Raw genomic sequence first — 21,851 nt, 5'->3', positions numbered from 1 at the left:
AAAATTAAACTTATAAATTAATAAATTACCCTGAAACATTTTTTCTATTCTAACAGATGTCTTCATATAAGTGATCTATATCATTCTATCAATCTAGACACATTCTATGTTTTTTTTGCCAATCCTGGGCTTAGGCTCTGGGCCTGAACACTGTCCTTGGATTTTCTCAAAGCTAGAGCTCTACCACTTGAATCACAGCACCACTTCTGGGTTTTTTCTATGTATGTGGCATGGAGGAATTGAATCCAGTCTTCATGTGTGCTAGACAAGCACTCTACCACTAGGCCAAAGTCCTGCCCCACACATTCTATTTATTTAAGTGAAATTTATCTTTCAACCACTACTACAGAAAAAATAATTGATGAACTTGAAATTTTAAAAAGTCATTTAAGAGCCTCCAAACAACATTTTAGATAGACATATATGTCTTGAGATTCCATATTTATGAGCTGAAAAAAAGCATCCAGGGGTTAGGAGTTTGGCCTAGTGGTAGCGTGCTTGCTTAGCATGCAAAAAGACCCTGGTTCAATTCCTCGGTACAACATACATAGAAAAAAGCCAGAAGTGGTGCTGTGGCTCAAGTGGTAGAGCTCTAGCTTTGAGAAAACCCAAGATCAGTACTCAAGCCCTGAGCCCAAGCCCAGGACTGGCAAAAAAAAATAAAAATAAATAAATAAATATGGCACCCAAATACTGAGAAATCCCTACAGAGATTATAGTATCTCAATTGTCAGCTTACCTTTGATCTCAATTCTCTCTCATTTCAGCAGGCTGTGAAATATGGGGAAGGGAAAAGGAACCAAAAATGGTGAGACAAATATCAAAGAGTGAACCAAGACAACAATAATACTCACAAAACTATACGTTGGAAATGAACTTTACAATTTTGGAAGGAAAAGAGCTGTTATTGAGGAAAAGGAGGAAACAGGTAAAAATGTTTGACCAGAAATGTACTCACTAACTTACTTTTGTAACTGTAATTCCTCTGTATATGACCTTTAAATAAAATGATTTTTAAAAGAAAATAATAGTAATATAAGAGAAAAATTATGAGAAGTGTTGAATTCATGCAAATACCGTTGTGAAATGTAAGGCCCTTGTCAAGAAGTAATTTTGTCTCAGGAGCACACACATACACACCACACAAATAGGCATGTGTTTCACATTCACATTAAAGAATAGGTTATTCTATTGCTTGCAGATAGAATACTTTGTAATCATCCTTTGTTTCCATGTATTCATTTTAATGATTAATATAATTAGATTTTAGATTTTTGAGGCTTTATTGATTAATAATACTATAATATAAGTAAAAGTTTAGATTTTTAATATATTTGCTATTCATTTTATAGTTTTTATTTAATGCATTTTGATATAGTATTTCTAGATCCACAATCTTTCAGAATTTAAATGCTACTATGTGAATTTTACAATATATTGCCATTAATTCTATCTCTCTGGTATTGCTGTTGCTACCCCAGTTATCTTTTCATGTGGATTGTGATATATAATTTTCTGCATCTTTCTGTTTAAACTTTAAGTTACTTTCATTTTTGTAACATCTCTTGGCTGCTAATTTTTCAAAATAATAGTCAATTTTGCCTTTCAGGAACTGTTATAGTCATTTATTAATTCATAACATTACTAAAATATCTCTACCACCTTTGTAATATCTTTTCAGTGATCCATATCTTCCTTATTTTTCTTCCCTTTCCTATGATATTGGAAAAAAATCTTTTTTTCATATATTTTTTTATTGTAATTAATAGAAGGGCTACATGATATTTGCCAGATAGAAGGTGCATTAATTCACATACATTGATACCCTTTCACATGTCTTGTCCCCATTTCCCTCCCTCCTACCCCCACGCCTCATCTTGTTTTCCCCCCTTCCCTATCCAATTTCAGTTGATGAATGGATCAACAAGATGTGATATTTGTATAAAATGGAAAAAATCTTAAATTATGTTTTCCTTTGACTTAAAATGTAGTTGTCATATAAGCATTTATAGCATCTATGCTTAGGTAATGAGAAATTATTTCAAATTAAAATTCAATGTCTTATATATAGTAAAGAACATTTGATAACCTATCACCATTTCACTTTCCCATCTCTTTACTACTCTGTAGGGTAGATTTCTAATCTTGTAAACAAAAATGGGGCCATGTTTTCAATTTAAAATTACAAAGATTTCGTACCACAGGGTTGATCTTGTGAACTCTCTTTTCCAAAATTTTAAAAAATGTTATGAATTTATACTTTGCCCAAGTTAGCCAGAAAATTTATAGCTGTAACAATTGGATTGATTTCCCATCCATATTTCTTCAATCCAGGATGGAAGCAGGAAAGAGATTTGAAATAAAGATATTTTGTTGACCTTTGATTTAGCCTTTCTAAGGAATTACACTGCTTTACTCTTTGAATTCTCTTCTAAATCTACTGCATTTCAGCTGATTACATTTGTTTACACTAGCATAACTGCACAAGTATTCACACACATACATACATTCACATACACAAACACAAACTTAAACTCTAGCTATCATATTTGAGAGAAATCATAGAAGCTTTTTCTTTCTGGGCCAACTTATTTCACTTAATATATTTACTCAGGTCCTTCCATTTCTTTTTTTTTTTTTTTGCCAGTCCTGGGGCTTGTTCTCAGGGCCAGAGCACTGTACTTGTGCTTTCTTAAGGTTAGAGCTCTACCACTTGAGACACAGCACTACTTACCACGTCTGGCTTTTTGTATATATGTGGTACTATGGAATCAAACCCAGGTCTTTGTGCATGCTAGGCAAGCACTCTTCCCACTTGGCCAAACTCCTGGCCCCTTTCCATTTCTTTTTTTTCTCATATATTTTTTATTGTAATTAATAGAAGGGTTACATTATATTCACCAGATAGAATGTGCATTACTTCACATACACTGACACCCTTTCTTATGTCTTGTTCCCCATTTCCCTTCCCCCTTCAAGAGACACATCTTGCCCTTTCAATTTCTTTTTAAATGATACAATTGTATTATTATTATTATTATTATTATTATTATTATTATTATTATTATTATTATTATTGCTTTTAGTCACAGGGCTTGAACTCAAGGACTAGGCATGGTCCCTGAGCATTTTTACTCAAGGCTAGCATCTAGCAGTTGAGTCAAAGCTCCACTTCCAGCTTTTTGTATAGTTAGTTAGAAAAGGGAAACTCACTGATTTTCCTGCTCAGACTGGCTTCAAAGTGTGATCCTGACATCTTAGCCTTAAGAGTAGCTAGGATTACAGGGATGAGCCACAGCCCAATTTCATTCTTTCTAACAGATGAGTAAAAATCTATTTTGTATGCATTCCATATTTTCTTTATTCATTTGATGAGGTCAAGGGAAGGAGATAAGATACATAAAGATAAGAAAGGGGGAATGCAGTAAAATAATTTATTGTATATACTTCACAACTAAGAAAGTGATGAAAGACGAGTATTAGGAAGGAGGGGTGAGAATGTTGGAAAGGGTTACACTGACCAAGACATGTCGTTTCTATAAACTGCTTTGTTGAATGTTAACTGTTTTTAGGAACTGCTGAGAGAGAAAGAAAAAGAAATGAAAGGAGGAAGGGAGAAAGGGAGGAAGGAAGGAAAGAAAGAAGGAATGACAAAAGACATAGAGACAGAGAGAGAGAGACAGACAGTCAGACAGAGAGAGAGAGAGACAGAGAGAGAGGAGAGACAGACAGACAGAGAGACAGAGAGAAGCAGGCAGGAAAAAAACCAAAAGAGAAAGAAATTGAGTCACAAGCATCCTTAGAGTTAATTTCACAGTCTACACTAAGCCCATGTTTTCATAACATTTTTATTTCCCAGGCATATAATTGACAGAACACTGCTTTATCATCTTTATCTCCTAACAGTTAAAGGATCATCTGAGAAAATGCAAGGTTTAAACCCGTTTTCAGAATTCTGTGCCTGGATTCATCAAAGCATAGAAATAGGGGATTGAAAAGATACCTGGAGGCTGAAAAGAACAACTTAGTGTGTTTTAAATCTAAGGGACTCTGAAGGAAGCTGCAGATTTATCAGAGAACAAGAGTGAAGAGTGGAGGGAGAAATCAGAATCACTGACAGATAACTTGAATGTCATTTACATAACAGTGTGTTATGCTCTGCATTCACACTTCCCACCCCTGCCTTTATTTAGAGAATACTGGGCAGCTGGCAATTGGCTTACCAGTCTGGGGGGGGGGGATGCTATTCTTTCCTGTTGCATTCTATAATGTCTCCAGCGATAGAATGAAGTGTCTAAAAAGGTATTTCTAATTTAAGTACTGATCTTATGATTTGGATCAATTCTCTTTTAAGGCTTAATTCCTTTCATGTTCACTGTAAAGGAAAATATCTATATTACTGTGTTTGGTTATTACAAAAGCAACAATTGGAAGTAATTTAAAGGAACTATTTATTTTCTATTTACCATGTACCAGTATTTTTCTTTATGTTTGGAAGTTGTAGACTATAACTCAGTGTCTCCTAAATATTCTGACTCTTAAGCCACATCTCCAGACAGTATTATAGTTTTCAAATAACATTTCAAGCTTTTCCCTGGCCTGGTCTGGGACCATGATAGTCTCATCTTTACACCTGGGATTATAGACATCCATTACCACGTGCAGTCACATGCCAGTACATTTTTAGAACTAGATATCATGCATAGACAACACATTTGTAAAAATCTATAAGAAGAAAAAGATGAAAGGTGAATGTCAATATTTAAAAGGTAGAAAAGTTGAATTAAAATAAGGGAAAGTAATTATGAAATTAATTTTTTAAAATCACAGAGATATAGGATTCATTGTGAAAAGAATGGTATGAAACAGAACCATATGAGATAAAATATTTGGGAATGTTAAAAGTTGCTTCCCAAATTAGAGGGTAATGTTAGATTTATTGGAATAAACATGATAAAATATTTCAAAACATAGAAATAACAAAGTGCCAAAAATTTCTATAAATACCTCAATATTTTCAACTTGTTCTTCCATTTGTGTGGTTTCGAATTAAATCTCTATTTGAATATATATTTTATTAAAGATATTAAACTTTCATTTCTTCCTCTGTCTCTTCTCTTTGTTTTTCTCTCCTTCTCAGTTCTTCAGGTTAAGAAATGTCTTAATGATTCCGAGAGAAAAAATACTAGTTTCAGGACTGGGAGTTTAGCCTAGCATACATCAAGTCCTGTGTTTGATTCCTCGGTACCACATACATAGAAGAGAGCCAGAAGTGGGGCAGAGGCTCAAGTGCTAGAGCTCTAGCCTTGAGAAAGTCCAAGGACAGTGCTCAGGCCTTGAGCTCAAGCCCAAGACTGGCACACACACAAAAAAACACTAGTTTCAATATTTTATATTGTTACAGGATGAAGAACTGAAAATCTCTACTTTTCTTAGATTCTCTCTGATGATACTGATTCCATAATTTGCCTTTTTGAAATCTCTCACAACTTACAGAATACATCAGTAGGGTGATGTAAAATGTATATAATTTCATAGAGCCTTCTTGTTCTCATTTCTGAAATAAAGAAGCAGTATTCTCTGTGACAAACATTTGTAGGAATTTAATAAATTGAAAAAAATAAAATGTCAGCATATAATAAGTATGTGATAAATGTCTTGATTGTTATTGTTATGATACCCGGTGTTACATATGGGGTACAGAAAAATTCTCAGTCAAGAACAACATAATACTGCAGTAGAAATTCACATTCTAAAAGATAATAGCAAGGCACTAATATTCCATGCCTGAAAGCCTAACTACTCATGAACCTAACATCTTGATAGTCAGAGCTCAAAGCCAACTTATGCCAACAATTTTTAAGAATCTAATTTTTAAGAATCTTGCAACACAGGGCTGCAAGAGTAAAGTGGTCCTCTTCCTGGTTTTGCTGCATTATCCAGCAAACAAAGGGAGAGCATGAGATCCTGACTTCAAATTATTAGTTAAAAAATAATAGTTGGAAATTCATTTTTCTAACAATATAACTAATTCTGTTAACCAACTTGAATTTCAGCTTTGATGAGGCTTACTATATTTAACACATTTATTTGTTAATATATATGACAAATATATTTGTCATATATTTCCTTCTTATATTGAGAATAAAATTAAGCTTTTTCCTAATTGAATCCATGGGCTGCCTGAGTTCATAACTCCTGGATCATCTGCTATAAGTCACAGTTTGTTTCCAGGAAGCTGATTGTCATTTCACCTGGAATGCTGAGGCCAAGGTAAGAGACATGAGAGCCAAAATGGATTATCTCTTTCACTGGTATATCCAGTAGAAGTGGAGCTTAATGCCCCTTTGTTTTTGTGAGTCACCGATGATCAAGTGTGAGAGTGCTAACCTACAAAGTATTTCAAGTACTTGAAAGAAAGTACTGCATTTAGGAAACAGGAATTATTTATTACACTGTCCAGAATGGGGTCAGATCCATATAACAGTAGCATACTCTAATTGTATAAGTTTTCTATAGCAATTATCTTACCAAACATAAATACATATTCTAGGGAAGGAGGTATCAGTGTTCAAAAAGTAATATACCCACTGCCTTATGAATGTAACTATAGCCCCTCTATATATCACCTTGACAATAAAATACAATAAAAATTATAATCATGTTCTTTTTTTCAAACAGCAAATATAATTTAAAAATTATATTTGAGGTGTTCAAAGTTGGAACAAATTAGGAGTGCTTACTAAACATTTGGATATAAATATCTGCATCCCTAAAACCATATGCAAACTGAAAATGAGCATTTAGTAGATGATTGTATTACAGACCAAAAAGATTTGCCCAGGAAGAATAGTTTTCAGAAATAGATGGAAGCAGAATATAATTCCATACTGAATTTAAAGCATTTTACTATAAATAAATAAATAAAAATAATCCTAGATATTAAAAATAAAGTAGGGCCGAGAGTTTGGCCTAGTGGTAGAGTGCTTGCTTAGCATGCATGAAGACCAGGGTTCAATTCCTCTGTACCACATACAGAGAAAAAAGTTTGAAGTGGTGCTGTGGCTCAAATGGTAGAGCTCTAGCTTTGAGAAAGTCCAAAGACAATGAATGCTCAGGCCCTGGGCTCAAGCCCAGGACTGGCAAAAAAAAAAAAAAAAAAAGTAAAACAGCTATGTTTGTATAACAAGAATTTCTCAGGTGAATCTTGGCTTTTGCTAGTCAAAAAAGATGGAAATTTAATAGTTTTTTACAGCTGGAATCATACTTTCCATGTGTTAGAGATAAAACTTTAATTGGAATAGATAGACGTCATAGTACCTTCAGCCAATATCAATCCAGGTGTTTCAGTATGCTAAATAATTATTCATAACTATGAAGAATGGAAGAAAATGTTCTAAGATATTTGGAATCACAAGAATTTCTATTTTATTGCATTTATAAACTAATATTAACAAGTTGTCAACAAATATGCATTTACCATAAAAAATAATCAACCAGTCCCAGTGACACATGCCTATAATCCTAGCTCTTCAGGAGGCTGAGAATTGGAGAATGGACTTTACAGCCAACTTGACAGGAAAAGTCAAGGTGATTCCATCTCCAAGGAAGGGAAAACAATATTAAAAAAAAAAACTTAAGTTGAAGGTACAGTTCAAGTGGTAGAGTATCTGTCATTCAGAGTCAAGCAAGCTGGGCAAGGGTGTGAGGCTCTGAATTTAAGCCTGTTCTGGTAGTCATAGTAATAATCATCATGATAATAACAATAAAAACAGAATACTGTGTGATATAAAATAATAGAAAAATAGGAATTTTGTGGGGAAGTTTCAGTTTTAGATGGTATAACTGTGCTGGTTATCACTACTTTAACAAATTACCAACAGTCAATGTCTTGAAACAACAGCAATAGAAATCTCTCTCCCTCCCTCTCTCTCTCTCTCTCTCTCTCTCTCTCTCTCTCTCTCTCTCTTTCTTGTCTCTCTCTGTCTCTGTCTCTGTCTGTGTCTCTCTCTCTATCTGGCTATCTATCTAGATATACCTATGTACAATTTTTTTTAACTTTTCCTTGTTTTCTTACTTTTTAATTTGTGATATTAGGTCTCAAAATCTATCACACTTGGTCATTCTATACCATTAATTATAATTATTATTGCTTATACACTACTTATATGTTGTCACATTCCAACATCTGAATGTTTTACAAAGTGAAGATTGCTGGAAATGATTGTAAGTATGATATCACCATGTATCAGGAATTATTATTCATTCTGAAATATTCATAAAAGGTATCTTTCTTGGCTTCAAACCAGTGAGAAGTGCAAATCTGCAATCCTCTTCTGAAAGTTTGTATGTACTGTTTTCTGAATACCAGTTCTTCCTAGAAGCCCAATGAGAGATACAGCCTACATGTTGAGTCTTTGCAGAGATAAGGTATCCTGTCAGTGAGACAGAGGGGAACAAATATATGAAAGACATAGCAAGGAATGAGAGTAAAAATGAAAATTTGAGAAAAGCTATCAGTTCAGCAGGAAATATAGTTTCCTGAACAGCGCAGGGAATCTCTAGCTGAGAACTGTTGTATATGAAATGATCAGTGTAGATGTTAGAAAAGGACACACATTTTGCTGGCTAGCCACCCTGTCATATCTCCTTTCTTTGCCTGAGCTTTCCTATGAGGTTTTGCAACGTTATGGACAATCTTCCTGCTTAGGAACCAGGGGAAACTCCAGAGTCTGCATTGTTTCAGCTGAGATGGGACTAAATACAAAACTGACAAAGCTGGAAGCTCAATGGTGGGACAGTGGCCTTGATAAAGTTCTATGGTTGAATGATAGTAAGCCAATTATTTGGGATTCATTGCTGTGATCCTGTTGTCCATGGAATAATTGTGTTTTGAATATTCTCTCATATAATGTTGCGTTACAAATACGCTTAGAAACTCTTTATTAGAATTCCTGTGTTCATAGAAATATACAAATGATATGTGTATGACTCAAGAAATAAAGTAATTTTTACCTCATGTATTTCCAATCATTCTAGTTATTTATTCTTTCTTTAAAAATAGTATTTTGCCAGTTCGAACTGCATTCATTGTGTACTAGATTTTTTCCCCCTTTTGCTATTTAGTATTTTTCCATTGATTTAGTTTTGCTTTATTGATTTTTTTTCAATTTAACTTTCTGCAAATGGTAGGATTCCCCCAGAAATGATCATATGCCTACAGAAATATGGTTACCCACACAGGGAAAATGACACTGCTTAGAGCCTGCCATGCACTTTGTAACCCAGGAATTGCTCTGCTCAAAAGTCTCATTCATCTGTTTGGGGTGTCCATTTCATTAAAGAATTACATAATATTTCACTCATCATGTTGATGCTGAGAGCACAGACTTTCAGAGAATAGCATATGGTTCACATACTCTCTCCCCCCTTGAAATCACGACTGTAATAGGAAAGATAGATCTCTTCTGGGTGAACAGACTGCAGATTATGTTGTCATCCAAGTTGAAATGGAAACCTCATTTTAATCAGACCCTTTTTTTCGTTTTTGAATTTCAAATGTGTCTTTGCAGACAGTATTTCAGTATCTTCAATGTGATTTCTTTTTCCATTTAAGAAGGGATGTTTTCTTCTCTTGTCTCTTGACAACATTATAAAATGTATCCTTGCACTTAACCTGAATTAAAAACATTTATCCTTATAATACTTTCAAGATATATTTTCGCATAGTGTTATTTTCAGACTTTTCCTCTTTTTGAAAATGAAAATAGATTTTAAATCATTGAAGAGTTTATTAATCATGAGATGAATATCTATAACATTATTTCCAGATTCAAATTCAGGTACAAGTTTATATCCTATTTTTTTTCAACTTCTTAAACTTATCTATAGGACAATTTCTGCCTGCTACTGCTCTCAAAGAGGTGATAATATGAGTGCATCAAAACTGATTCAGAAAGATGGTAGTGAAAGATTAATACTGTCATGCAGATGTAGATCCAGGCAAATAGCAACACAAATCCCTAGCATGAGAATTTCATAATTAGGGTAGTATCTACTTCATAAGGACAATGCTTTCAGTTAGCTTTGATCTTAAATTGAGTTTACTCTGTTAAACTATTAGTAGGCTATATTATCAGTTTACTATTGCTCATTTTTAAGATACTTTATGATGAAAAAATTCAAATGTATTTAACTACCGTTACAAGAACACACTGAAGTCTCTGGTGACTCGAAATTATCAGTTCATGGTAAATCTTGAGTCACATATGCATACCAACATGGACTCTCCAGTCTCAAATTAAGATAAATTTCTGAAAGAAAAAAAAGTGCCCTTTTCATTTGATTTTTTAAGGTACTTGGGTTTGAACTCAGGGTTCATGTTAGGCAAGTTCTATACTTCTAAGTCAAAATCCTTTGCTTTGGCTAATTTAGAAACAGAGCCTCATTGTCTGCCATGACTAGCTGTACTTTAATCCTTTCTTCTGTTCTCACATAGCTGAGATAAAATTCTACATGACCCTGCGTCTTTTTCTGTGAAAATTTTGGTCCAAATTGACCTTGAGCAGTGAACCTCCTGATATCTACTTCTAAAGTAGCAATGTTTACAAGCATGAACATCAACTACTTTGAGAAAGTTCCAATTTTAAACGTATGAACACAATAATGTTTATTATTGGCATCAATTCCATTGGCTATTTAAAAATATAATGTTTGCTTGCCAAAACATATGATGTTCTTTTTAAAATTTGATTTATTTTATATACATTGTATTTTATTGTTTAATAACAAAAATTGTCCTCTTCCTTTACACTGAGTATTTACACTTTCATTATAATCACAAATAACCTCATTTTGCTGCACATTAAATACTATGTGGTAAATACATATAATTTGAATTCTCTCAAATATTAGGAATGGAATTATTTAATCTAACTTTCTTGTGTCACTGAAAGAAAAATGCTCTAGGAAATAACACCAAATCGCCTTATTGTCTTGTTTTTACACACACACACACACACACACACACACACACACACACACACACACAGATAAGCAAGAATGCTGTCACACAAGACACATGTATGTACTTAGCCATCCTCCATCTCTGTGCATCTAATTTGAAATATGTATCTTCAAATTAGTGGGGTAGTTTACATGAAATTACATGTAAAACTTAGAATGAGGGACTTGGAGTTTGTCCTAGTGGTAAGAGTGCTTGCCTAGCATGTGTGAAGACCTGGGTTTGATTCCTCAGCAACCCACACACATAGAAAAAGCCAGAAGTGGGCCGGGAGTTTGGCCTAGTGGTTAAAGTGCTTGCCTAGCAGGCATGAAGACCCGGGTTCGATTCCTCGGTACCACATACATAGAAAAAAGCCGGAAGTGGTGCTGAGGCTCAAGTGGTAGAGCTCTAGCCTTGAGAAAGTCCAAGGACAGTGCTCAGGCCCTGAGCTCAAGCCCAGGACTGGCAAAAAAAAAAAGAAGAAAAAGCCAGAAGTGGTGCTGTGGCTAAAGTGGTAGAGTGCTAGCCTTGAGAAAGCCCAAGGACAGTGCTCAGGCCCTGAGCTCAAGCCATAGGACTGGCAAAAAAAAAAAAAAAAAAAAAAAAAAACTTAGATGAATTTATTTGTAACTCAAAATTAATATCTTGTAGCTAATGTTATTTATCAGCATTCTTGATAAATGAATTCAAAAATATTGGTGTAGATTCATACCATAGCTATTTATGAACTGAATTAGTAATTCCTAAGAATTTGTTCTTTTTTTCCAGAAAATCCAGAATCCAGGAGTCACTGTCTTTTTAAAAAAAATTTGGAATTGTTCTGCTTTTTTTTCTTTTTAGAAACTTTGAAAACATTTCCATAAGTGTCAAATTTAATTGCCTATGATTCATTTTTGACAGACCATGTACTTAAACCAATGAGTCTTAGTTCTTTTTACTTTTATTCTTTTGGCAGGCCAAACCACATATTACTCATACCATTGTAAATAAAATTTGCACAGTACTAAGGACAAATGAATTAAAGTTTTTATTGTTGTGCAGAGCAAATGCTGAAGTTGTAGTAAATTTAGCCAAGATATATGAAAAAGTAACTAGGTAATGGAGCCTCTACTAATAAAATCTCCTGTGAACGAGAATTGGGACAATAACATTAATGTTTTATTGGTGCAGAATTTATTTCAAGACATGCATAGTTCTATAACTTTCTGATTCTAGAATTAATAACATAATAGAGATGAACATGGGGGAGCACCTTACAATCTCTAAAGTCCTACTGGGAAAGCATTATGAACCAAGACAAGCCAGATCAGAAAAATTATGAGAATCTATCTCAGTCAGTAAATTCAAACTTAACTTATGCGCCTGTAATTCCAGCTACTTAGAAGATGTAGATAAGCAGTTCATGGTTCAAGTTCAATCCTGAGCAAAAAGACAAGATCTTATTAAAAAAAAAAAAGAAATGGAAAAGTGGTAGAGCACCTTACTAGCTATGAGGTCTTAACTCGAACCCCAATTCTAGGGGAAAAATTCATATATATTAATTATTAACAAATTCAAAGTATAAAATTGGTCAAAGTGGCAATATTGACCTGACTAATTCAAAAAAGGAGGAAAACTGTCTTTGTGGTTACAGAAAATCAATAACTTCCTGGTATATATGTTGGTGGTAATGATATTTGAATGCAGCCTTGCACTTGACAAAGGGGTGCTCTTCTGTCTAATCAAACTCACCCCTAGATTCTCCCACTGTTCTGTTCTTTAATAGTTAATTTTAGGATAAGTTCTCCCTTCAATCTAGTGCACATGTGAATTTTAGGGTTTCCATATTCCTTGGTACAACAAATATGGGAATGCATGTGATTCCTGTAGAGATGGGATCCCAGTGAATATTGCTGCCTCAATAGACTTTCAATCTCACCCTCCTCTATAGTCCAGGATGACAGTTTCAGAGCTGTATACTAGGTATGGATGATGAATTGGTCTACAATAGCCTGACATATTTTTATTTCTTATTAGGTATCAGGAAGCTATTTTAACATACATCACTATTTAAATTTTATAGTGATGGTATGAAATATGTAGTAGTGCTTCCATTTCAGTGAGTTGGTAGATAATTCTTTGCAAAGTGAAGATTTGAAACAAATAATGTGAGAATACATATATTATGCAATTTATGTAAACAAATGTCTATTTAAAGTGAGTGAATTTAAGAGTGTTGCAACATTTAAAAACTGACATTTCATACAGTTTCTCTGAATCAATAAAATTTTAGTAAATCTAGACACTGTTTTTTATATTCCTACATATATTCACAGTTAACTGAATCTTTTCTCTATAATTGCTTTATAAACAGAATTCAAGAAAATCTTGCATGTCCATTTGTGAAGAGCTTATTTTGGAAATGAACAATCTATGTAGAAGCATTAGCTTGATTATTAAATAGTATATTCAACAAGAACAAAAAATTCTAATGTAAAACAGAACAGATTTATTATTCTATTATTCAGGAAAGATACATTAGTAAAGAAAAATATACAGAATTCTAAATCAAACAATTTTAAACCTATTCATTAAAAATGTTAAATAGAGTTTGGCCACTAGTGGCTCATGCCTGTAATCCTAGCTACTCTTGAAGTTGAGATCTGAGGATTATGGTGCGAAGTTCATGAGATTTTTATCACTGTTAACCAAAGAAGTAAAGCCGTGCCTCAAGGATTATAGAATCATTCTTGACTAATGAAAGCTAAAGGATGGTATACTAATTCCTGAGTTCAAGCCGCATTCCTGGTACACATTTGAACCATATCTTAACCCATTAATTCAAAAATAATGTTAATATTTGCAAAAGCATGTGCAAGTACACACACATCAATAGATAGATATGCAGATCGATAGATAGATATCTACATTGTATGATGTTTAATGGCCTTAATTTTTCAGCTGATTCTACTATCTATTTTGCAACAACTCAAATCAAGAGGAAAACCATAACCCTTTCTTGATTTGCAAATTTATAGATTTGCTTTGGATGATGAGATGTTCCTAACAGGCCTGTGCATGTTTAGTTGATCCTCTTACTATTCTTCCATTGGTAAGATAACTTACCAGGGATGACGCACAGAGATCTGTCATTGGTGCCATTGTTCAATGCTGCACCAGACCATAGCCAACCAATACCATTACAGGAACTTCAGAGATGGAGTGAGAGAACAAGACCAACACCACCAGAGTTGTCTAACCTGTCACTCAGTAGAAAGATGGTGCACAAGTGGGCCAAGCCAAGCCAAGAGCTGCCCCTTCAAACAATAAATAATTTCTTAATTTAAAAAAAATTGGGGTATGCTGTCATGCTGCAGTACTGTGAAAAGAAAAAAATAAATGTTGAAAAGCCTTCATATATTGTATCCTAAGTAATGATCATTTTTTTTTAGGGAATGATAGCTGGCAAGTGTAGAAGATGAATCTCATGCTGATGACTCACACCTGTAAATCTAGATCGGTGGGAGGCTGGAAATGGATATCATGGTTGTTCTAAACACCACCGCCCCTTCATCCTGTGTGTGGGCTCAAGGACCCTTGCTTGTCATCCCTAGCTGCATATTGAAGGATGGAGTTCCAGGGTATCCCTGGAGTTCCCAGGTAGTCTGTAAAACTCCGTTTCGGTGGAGGAACATCGACATAGTGAAGCATGACTACGATTCCAGCAATGGCAAGAAATCTTAATATCGCAGACAGTTGGAGCTCTGTGGTGGGAAAAAGAAGACTTTATCCCATAAGAAACCACTAAAAATCAGGATTGGAGGTGTAACTCAGTGGTGTGGCCCAGGCTGGCCTGTGTTTAGCCCTAAACTCAAAGCCTATTTCAGGACTGGGATATTGGCCTTGTTGTGGAGTGTTTCCTAGCATGCACAAAGACCCGGGTTCTATTCCTTGGTATCACATACATAGGGGAAATCTGAAACTGGTGCTTTGTCTCAAGTGGTAGAACTCCAGCTTTGAGAAAGCCCAGGGACAGTTCTTTGGCCCTGAGTTGAAGACCCAGGACTGGCAAAACAAACAAACAAATAAATAATCCTATTTTCATTTTAAAGAAAGACTAAACAAGGAAACCAACAGAAAGTAAATAAAGGAGAAAAAGTATTTTATAGGATTTCCCTGTATGATTGGGCCTTTAAGATCACTAGTCGCTGAAAATCAAACACCAGGAATTTCTAATATGATGACAGTATAAAATGTGCTTCTATATCTCAATAAATGCATGGGTGTAAAAAAATTTAAAAGGTAATTAAACAGGTAAATCTCATGTGCAATATAATGAAATCCTTTTTATGAGATTCATGAAAAAATATGAAATTATTGCTTTTAATCTCAAGAAGGTGAATGTTTCAGACTGAAAGTTATATTTCACCTCAATGAATATTTGGAATCCCTAACCCCCAGTGGAGCTATATCTGGAAAGCAAAGTAATTAAAGTTAAATGAGACCTTACAGGGGTCGTCTTCATTTTACACGATTAGTGTCCTTTATAAGAAGAAATGTCAAAGAGTTTGCTCTCTGCTTCCACATAATGGAGTTGGAAAATGATATGTTCAGATAAAGTGAGAGGAAAGTTGCCTGCAAAACAGAAAACTTGAACATAAAACAAACATTCCAGATACTGTTTCTGATTTTAAGACTCACAAATTTTGATAACATATATTTCTTTCTTTCTTGGTGGGTCCTGGGGCTTGAACTCTGGGACTGGGCACGCTCCCTGAGCTCTTCTGCTCAAGGCTACCACCCTACTCCTGTGCCTGGGTATTGTCCCTGAGCTCTTCAGCGCAAGGCTACCACCATACCCTTGAGCCACAGCACCAATTCCCATTTTTCTAGTGATTAATTGGAGAAAAAAGTCTTATGGTCTTTAGTGCCCAGGTTGGCTTTGAACCACAATCCTCAGATCTCAGCATTCTGAGTAGCTAGGTTTACATATGTAAGCCACTGTGCTTAAACTGTCTTGTCTGTGGTATTTTACTATGCTATCAAATGAGTAAATTTTACTTGAAATCAAAATCTAAATTTAGATTTAAAATTTAAATTAAGAAAATGAAACAGCAACAAAGAAAAAAAACAAACTTCTTTCCATTTCTTGGAGTTCATTTCAATAAATATTATTTTATATGACCATACACAGTTTGCTATTCAGCCTCGTGAGCCTCTCCTCAGAATATCCTCCTTTACTCTCACTGAGTGAATGTCTAGAAAACTGTATAACTTATCATATCCTCATGTATTTTTTTGTCTTTTACTGTCCAGTGTATTTATTTGTCTTGTTTGTAAGTTTATCTGTCTTTGAGAGGATGAGGAAGTGGACAAGGAAAGGGTCAGCTAGGACAAAGGGTGAACAAAACAGCAGTCATACACATACTATGTTGAAAATAGAATTATACTACTTGTGAGTGGGAACAGGAAGGGAAATGAAAGAGCAAGGGGCATGGTAAAATTGTTCAAAATATGTACTCATTATTTATGTAATAGTAACTCTGTATATCACCTCTACAATAACAAAATATAAATATAATAGTTTATCATTTAAATGTAGCTGATAACATACAAGAAAGATTTTAAAGTTTTTTTATTTAATTTAATTTTATTGTAAGGGTGATGCAGAGAGTTACCTAAATAAGGTAATGAATACATTTCTTGTCAAACATTATTACCCCTCCCTCTTTTTCCTCTCACTTTCCCTTCCCCTGACAAATTCCTCGTCCAGGTTGCAAAGTTCATTTCTAAGAGTCTTTGAGTATCACTGTTACATTCATTCCATCTTTGTATTTTCTTCTTCTCTCCTTATGTTTTCAAATTTTAGACTCAAACAATTCAGGTTCTTTGAAAATCTCCCTTCTGGTAGAGCCGAAAATATATAATGTCCTTATGAAAAATAAAGAAATATACTCTTCTCTCTGAGAAACCAAAATGTTTGTCCTTGTTGGCTAATACCAATAATAATATTGGTGATTAATTCTTATTTTCAACAGACTGCTGTACGTAGTATTACTTTGTTCTCTTCACAAATACTTCTGCCTTCTGCCCTGTTCTACTCTGCTCTGGGGAATTCATTGAGTTTGATATTTTTGTGTGTGTGTGTGAGTGTGTGTGTGTGTGTGTGTTTGTGTGTGTGTGTGTGTGTGTGTGTGTGTGTGTGTGTGTGTGTGTGTGTGTAATGTACTGGAGCTTGAATTTCAGGCCTGGATAGTCTACCTGAGGTTTTGTGCTCAAGGCTAGTGTTCTACTGCGTAAACCACAGCTCAGCTTCCAGCTTTTGGGTAGGTAATTGGAGATGTTTTATCACAGACTTTCCTTGCAGGATTGCTTTGAACTGCAATGCTGCATCTCATTCTCCTCAGTAGCTAAGATTACAGGTATGAGCCATTGTTATTATTACATGAGGTCCTTTTTATCTAACTCAAATATATTCTATGATTTCTGAGACATGGTGAGGGTCCACCATGCCACTTCCAGATTTCCATTCTGGAGTGCAGAGTTTGTTTAGTTCTCATATTGGTTGTCTTCTGAAATGTGAGTATCTTCCCCTGAAATAAATGCAGATGAAGAGAATAAAGAGGGAAAATTCAGCATTCATTCAATTAGCACACACCATTTCCTTTAATTTCTTACAGTTTATTATAGCATAAGTAAATATGGTTTACTTTTGCTTCAGTAAATTCATTTTCTTATGGACAAATTTTAAATTGTTTCTCTAAATCATTGGATTTATGACCAAAATGAAGAATAAATCTGTTGTATATTTGGAGAGAGAAACAAGCCAGCCTACTATAGGAGAGAAAATGAAAAGGATGTTCTAAAGAGCATGATCAGTTAATATAGAAAATAGCATATAGAAAATCAGCAATTTGTTGTCAGCCAGTGAAACAATCTGAAGGGGAAAGAGATTAATTCTATGTAATAAAATTGTTCTGCTCATGAATCCAAAACTGATATCAGGTAAATGATTATTCTTAAAATTGTCTGAAGGATTAATTTCAAAAACAAGGGGTATAAAACTCATTATTAATAGAAACTTTCAAATAAAGGTTAATTTGGGTTTAGAATTAGGTATGATTATCAGCTGCTCTTTGTATAACTTTGGGTCTCAAAATTAAGATGTGTTTCAACAGTGAAGTTACAGCTTCTTAACCCTTTAAAACTTGCTCTGTAAACATTTATGTACGGTGTGTGTGTGTGTGTGTGTGTGTGTGTGTGTGTGTGTGCGAGAGAGAGAGAGAGAGAGAGAGAGAGAGAGAGAGAGAGAGAGAGAGAGAGAGAAGATACATAATTAAAGAATAGAATAGAGAGAAAATGTGCAATGACAAAATATTTGTGGATCAAAAAACCATGTTAAATTACAAGAAGGGGAAAAGAGGAACAATAGTTACAATATTTAAAAAGATAACATTGTTTGCTTTCTAATAATAATTTTAAATGCTGATTTCATACCAGTCAAGTTCAAGCTGATTTTTTAATTTATTTTTAAACATTATAATTTAACTTTCAATTTTAGTTTTTCTTTTTCTTCAATATTGTGGCCAAAAGGTAATGTTGGTGGGAATGTAAACTCATTCTACTGAGAAACCTCAGTATGGGGGTTTCTCAAAGTCTAAACATAGAGGTTCTCTACATCCTAGCATTTGTACTCTGGGCATTTATTTGGCCCCAAACCAGACCATACTCAAAGTACCAAAACCATGTACATTGCAGTATTGTTTGCCTGAGCCAAAATATGGAATGAACCCAGTTGCTTCACAAAATGGATAATTCAAGAAAAATATGGGATAGATACTCAATTGATTGCTCTGCTTCCACAAGAATGATATTGCATTATTCATAAGGAAATGGAAAGCCTTCAAAAAATTTATACTGAACAAAGTAACCCAGACACAAAGAAACACAAATTGCATGGTTTTCCTCATTTGTTGTAACTGGAGTGTGCCTATAAATCTACATGGATATACACTAGACAACACACACACAAATACACACACACACACACAATTGTACGTGAGCATGATAAACAGGACTCTAAATATTCACACACTGAAACTAAAGGAGGATCAAACAGTCTAGATAGCTCTGGGTATTTAACCATGTAAACATTTTGATAAACCTCAAAATGGACTCAAGTAATGGAAACAAAGCTTTTTGTTATTTTTCTTTTTGTTTTTTTCTTCTTTGTTGCTGGTTTAGAGTTCTGTATCTTGTCTCTTGTATGTAAGTTTATCTACTTCAGGGATGGTGAAGGTGAGCACAGAAATGATGGAGCATAGTGTGAACAAATGCAGCAATGAAACTCACTAGACATTATGCTGAAAATAAAGTGTGGAACTTATGAGGGAAGAGAGTCAGGAAGGAAAAACTCAGAAAATGAAGGAAGAGATGACTTATTCAAAAAGAAATATATTCATTACCTGACAGGTAACTGTAAGCCCTCTTTACATCACCTTCACACCAAATATTTTCAATTATTATGTACTAACTAAAATGATTTTTAAAATTTAAGATAAACTAAATTTTATATGGATCATATGATAATTTAGTTACCCCACCGGATAAAATGCACAGTAAAATTTTCTCTACGATGAGACCTTTTCAGAATTCAGATTCCTGTAAGAAAGACAAGGTCTTTATTGTCAATATTTTCAGAAGCTCTTTAATGAAAAATTTTGTGAATGACTGTAGTATTATCAATGATTCTTACTGTGTAAAACTGTACACTCAGAAGGAAAACCTTTGGATATTTTTGGGGTTTATTACCAACGTTCTTATGGCTATATGAGAATTTTAATTTTTATAAGATCTTTCTTTATATGAGAAATGTGAGTAGGTGGGTATATATATATATATATATATAAACACACACATATATATAATTTTTAGTTCAAAGATATTATTTCAAAATTATCTTAAAATTTCTCATTAAATTTATTATGATCAGTAGATGAAGCAATATGACATCTCAACCCTCTGCCTAGAAATATGTGCATATTAACATTTTATATCAATGAAATGCATCTGTCACAATTAATGAACCATTGTTGGCATGTTATTATTAACTCAAGGTTACACTGATTTATACTCTAATTTTGATAGTACAAGGTCCTCTGTGTTTATGAGGTGTTTATCTATGTACTTTTTCTTCCTGAGTAATGAAAATCAGATAGACATATAACACGAAGAAAAGGCTAGATTTTTCTAGACGCTCTTACTATTTTCATTGTGATTAAAATTTTCCTGGTTCAGGCAGAAAGTCTGAGAAGTATTTTGAAATGCAATCAGTCTTATTCTCTTTCCTTATTAATTTTTGCCTTTTTGAGATGAAGGCATTAGAATTTCGAAATAGATAAATTTTGAAATAGAAACGAGGAAAGACAGAGGACCATGACTTAGGGTAACTTGTCCATCTTATCATTTTAAGGAATTCAAACTCTGGACACACTATTTCTATATTTGTTAGCAATGAATAACAAGTATTGTTATATTGTCTTCAGAATACTGTTATTTTGACTGTTAATTTCAAAAGAGAATTTAACTGGGAAATTATTTGAGTTCAATAAGAAAGCACAACAAATCTATTACCATATACTGAGTTCCTGTTGTTGAATTGATGGGTTATCAGCCTGGAAGCATGAAAATGGAATAATATATGTGTGTGTGTGTGTGTGTGAAAGTATATATGTATGTGTATGTGCACACATAAAAATATAAAGTATACACACAATTATGTAGCAGCATGTAATGTTAATTCTTGGATTTCCAGTGAGTTATTGAAAAATTCATGTAGAATTTCTCACATAATTCTTTGCCTAAAAATTCTAGTAATCATATTTAGTTTACAAAATAGCTTCAATTCCTCTCATTGCTTTAAACATTATGTGATTTTTTTTTTCTTTTGGATCATGGGGCTGGAAATTGGCCTGGGCACTTTCTCTGAACTCTTCAGCTCAAGGCTACTGCCCTACCCTTGAGCCAAGCCCCACTTCCTGTTTTCTCATGTTTAAGCGAAGATAAGAGTATCAAGTCCTTTTGTGCCTAAGCTGGCTTTGAACCATGATCCTCAGATCTCCGACTCCTAAATAGCTAGGATTACAGGTGTGAGCCACTGTGCCCAGCTTATGTTTCCTTTCTTGTGTGAATTTTTTTAATATTCTTTATTGATTTTGTTGATGGAAGTGGTTGACATTTTTTCCATTGATTTAATTTTATCTAGCATTTTCTCAAAGCATCTGCTATGTTGAAGATATGTCATTTTTCAACCAAAGTAGATTTAAATCCCTTCTTTTCCTAAACAAAATACAGCAATAAATTATGTTTTAGTGATAAGCTTATCTCTTCTCCCATTTTTAAAATAATCACTCAGAGTCTCTAAGAATATCTGCAGCATTTTATATCACATAACATAATTGATATGATCCAAATGGAAATTATAAGATAGGAAATGACAAATAACTTAGACTTTACAGTATTCCAGCAATCGATAATTCCGATTGAACTGAAGGAAAATAATTAGAACAGCACTTACACTGATATAATCTTGATTTAGGCTTCACTCATCAACACCAAATGAAACTCTATATTCCTCTGAATGAAAATAAAACTAGCTATTTACTTCCCAGTTTGCATTCTATCCATAAGTTGATTTTAGCTAATGTAACGTGGAAGAATAGCATGAATAACAAACTACAGTGGCACTTACAGACATCTTTCATTTCATTTAAGACATATTCCTGCTGAACATGTTTATTACTATACAGAAATGACAAAATTGATTTAAGCTTTTATTACCAAATATAATGCTGTTAGTGATATCAAT

At 33.9% G+C, this 21,851-nt stretch overlaps 1 long non-coding RNA gene across 1 annotated transcript; it reads right to left on the bottom strand.

The window, feature by feature from the left end:
* Positions 1–17,416: 17,416 nt before the first annotated feature.
* LOC150056777 (uncharacterized) lies at positions 17,417–21,621 on the bottom strand. Its single transcript, XR_016536982.1, has 2 exons — positions 21,561–21,621; positions 17,417–17,577 (listed from the first exon to the last, which is right to left on the bottom strand). It is a non-coding gene; the product is annotated as an uncharacterized LOC150056777 (long non-coding RNA).
* Between the last annotated feature and the right edge of the window lie 230 nt (positions 21,622–21,851).

This window comes from Megascapheus bottae, chromosome 11, assembly GCF_031878675.1.
Source record: "Megascapheus bottae isolate mThoBot1 chromosome 11, mThoBot2.hap1, whole genome shotgun sequence".
NCBI lineage: Eukaryota > Metazoa > Chordata > Mammalia > Rodentia > Geomyidae > Megascapheus > Megascapheus bottae.
Note: the sequence above shows the minus strand (reverse complement) of the source record. Positions and strands in the feature narration are given on the sequence as shown.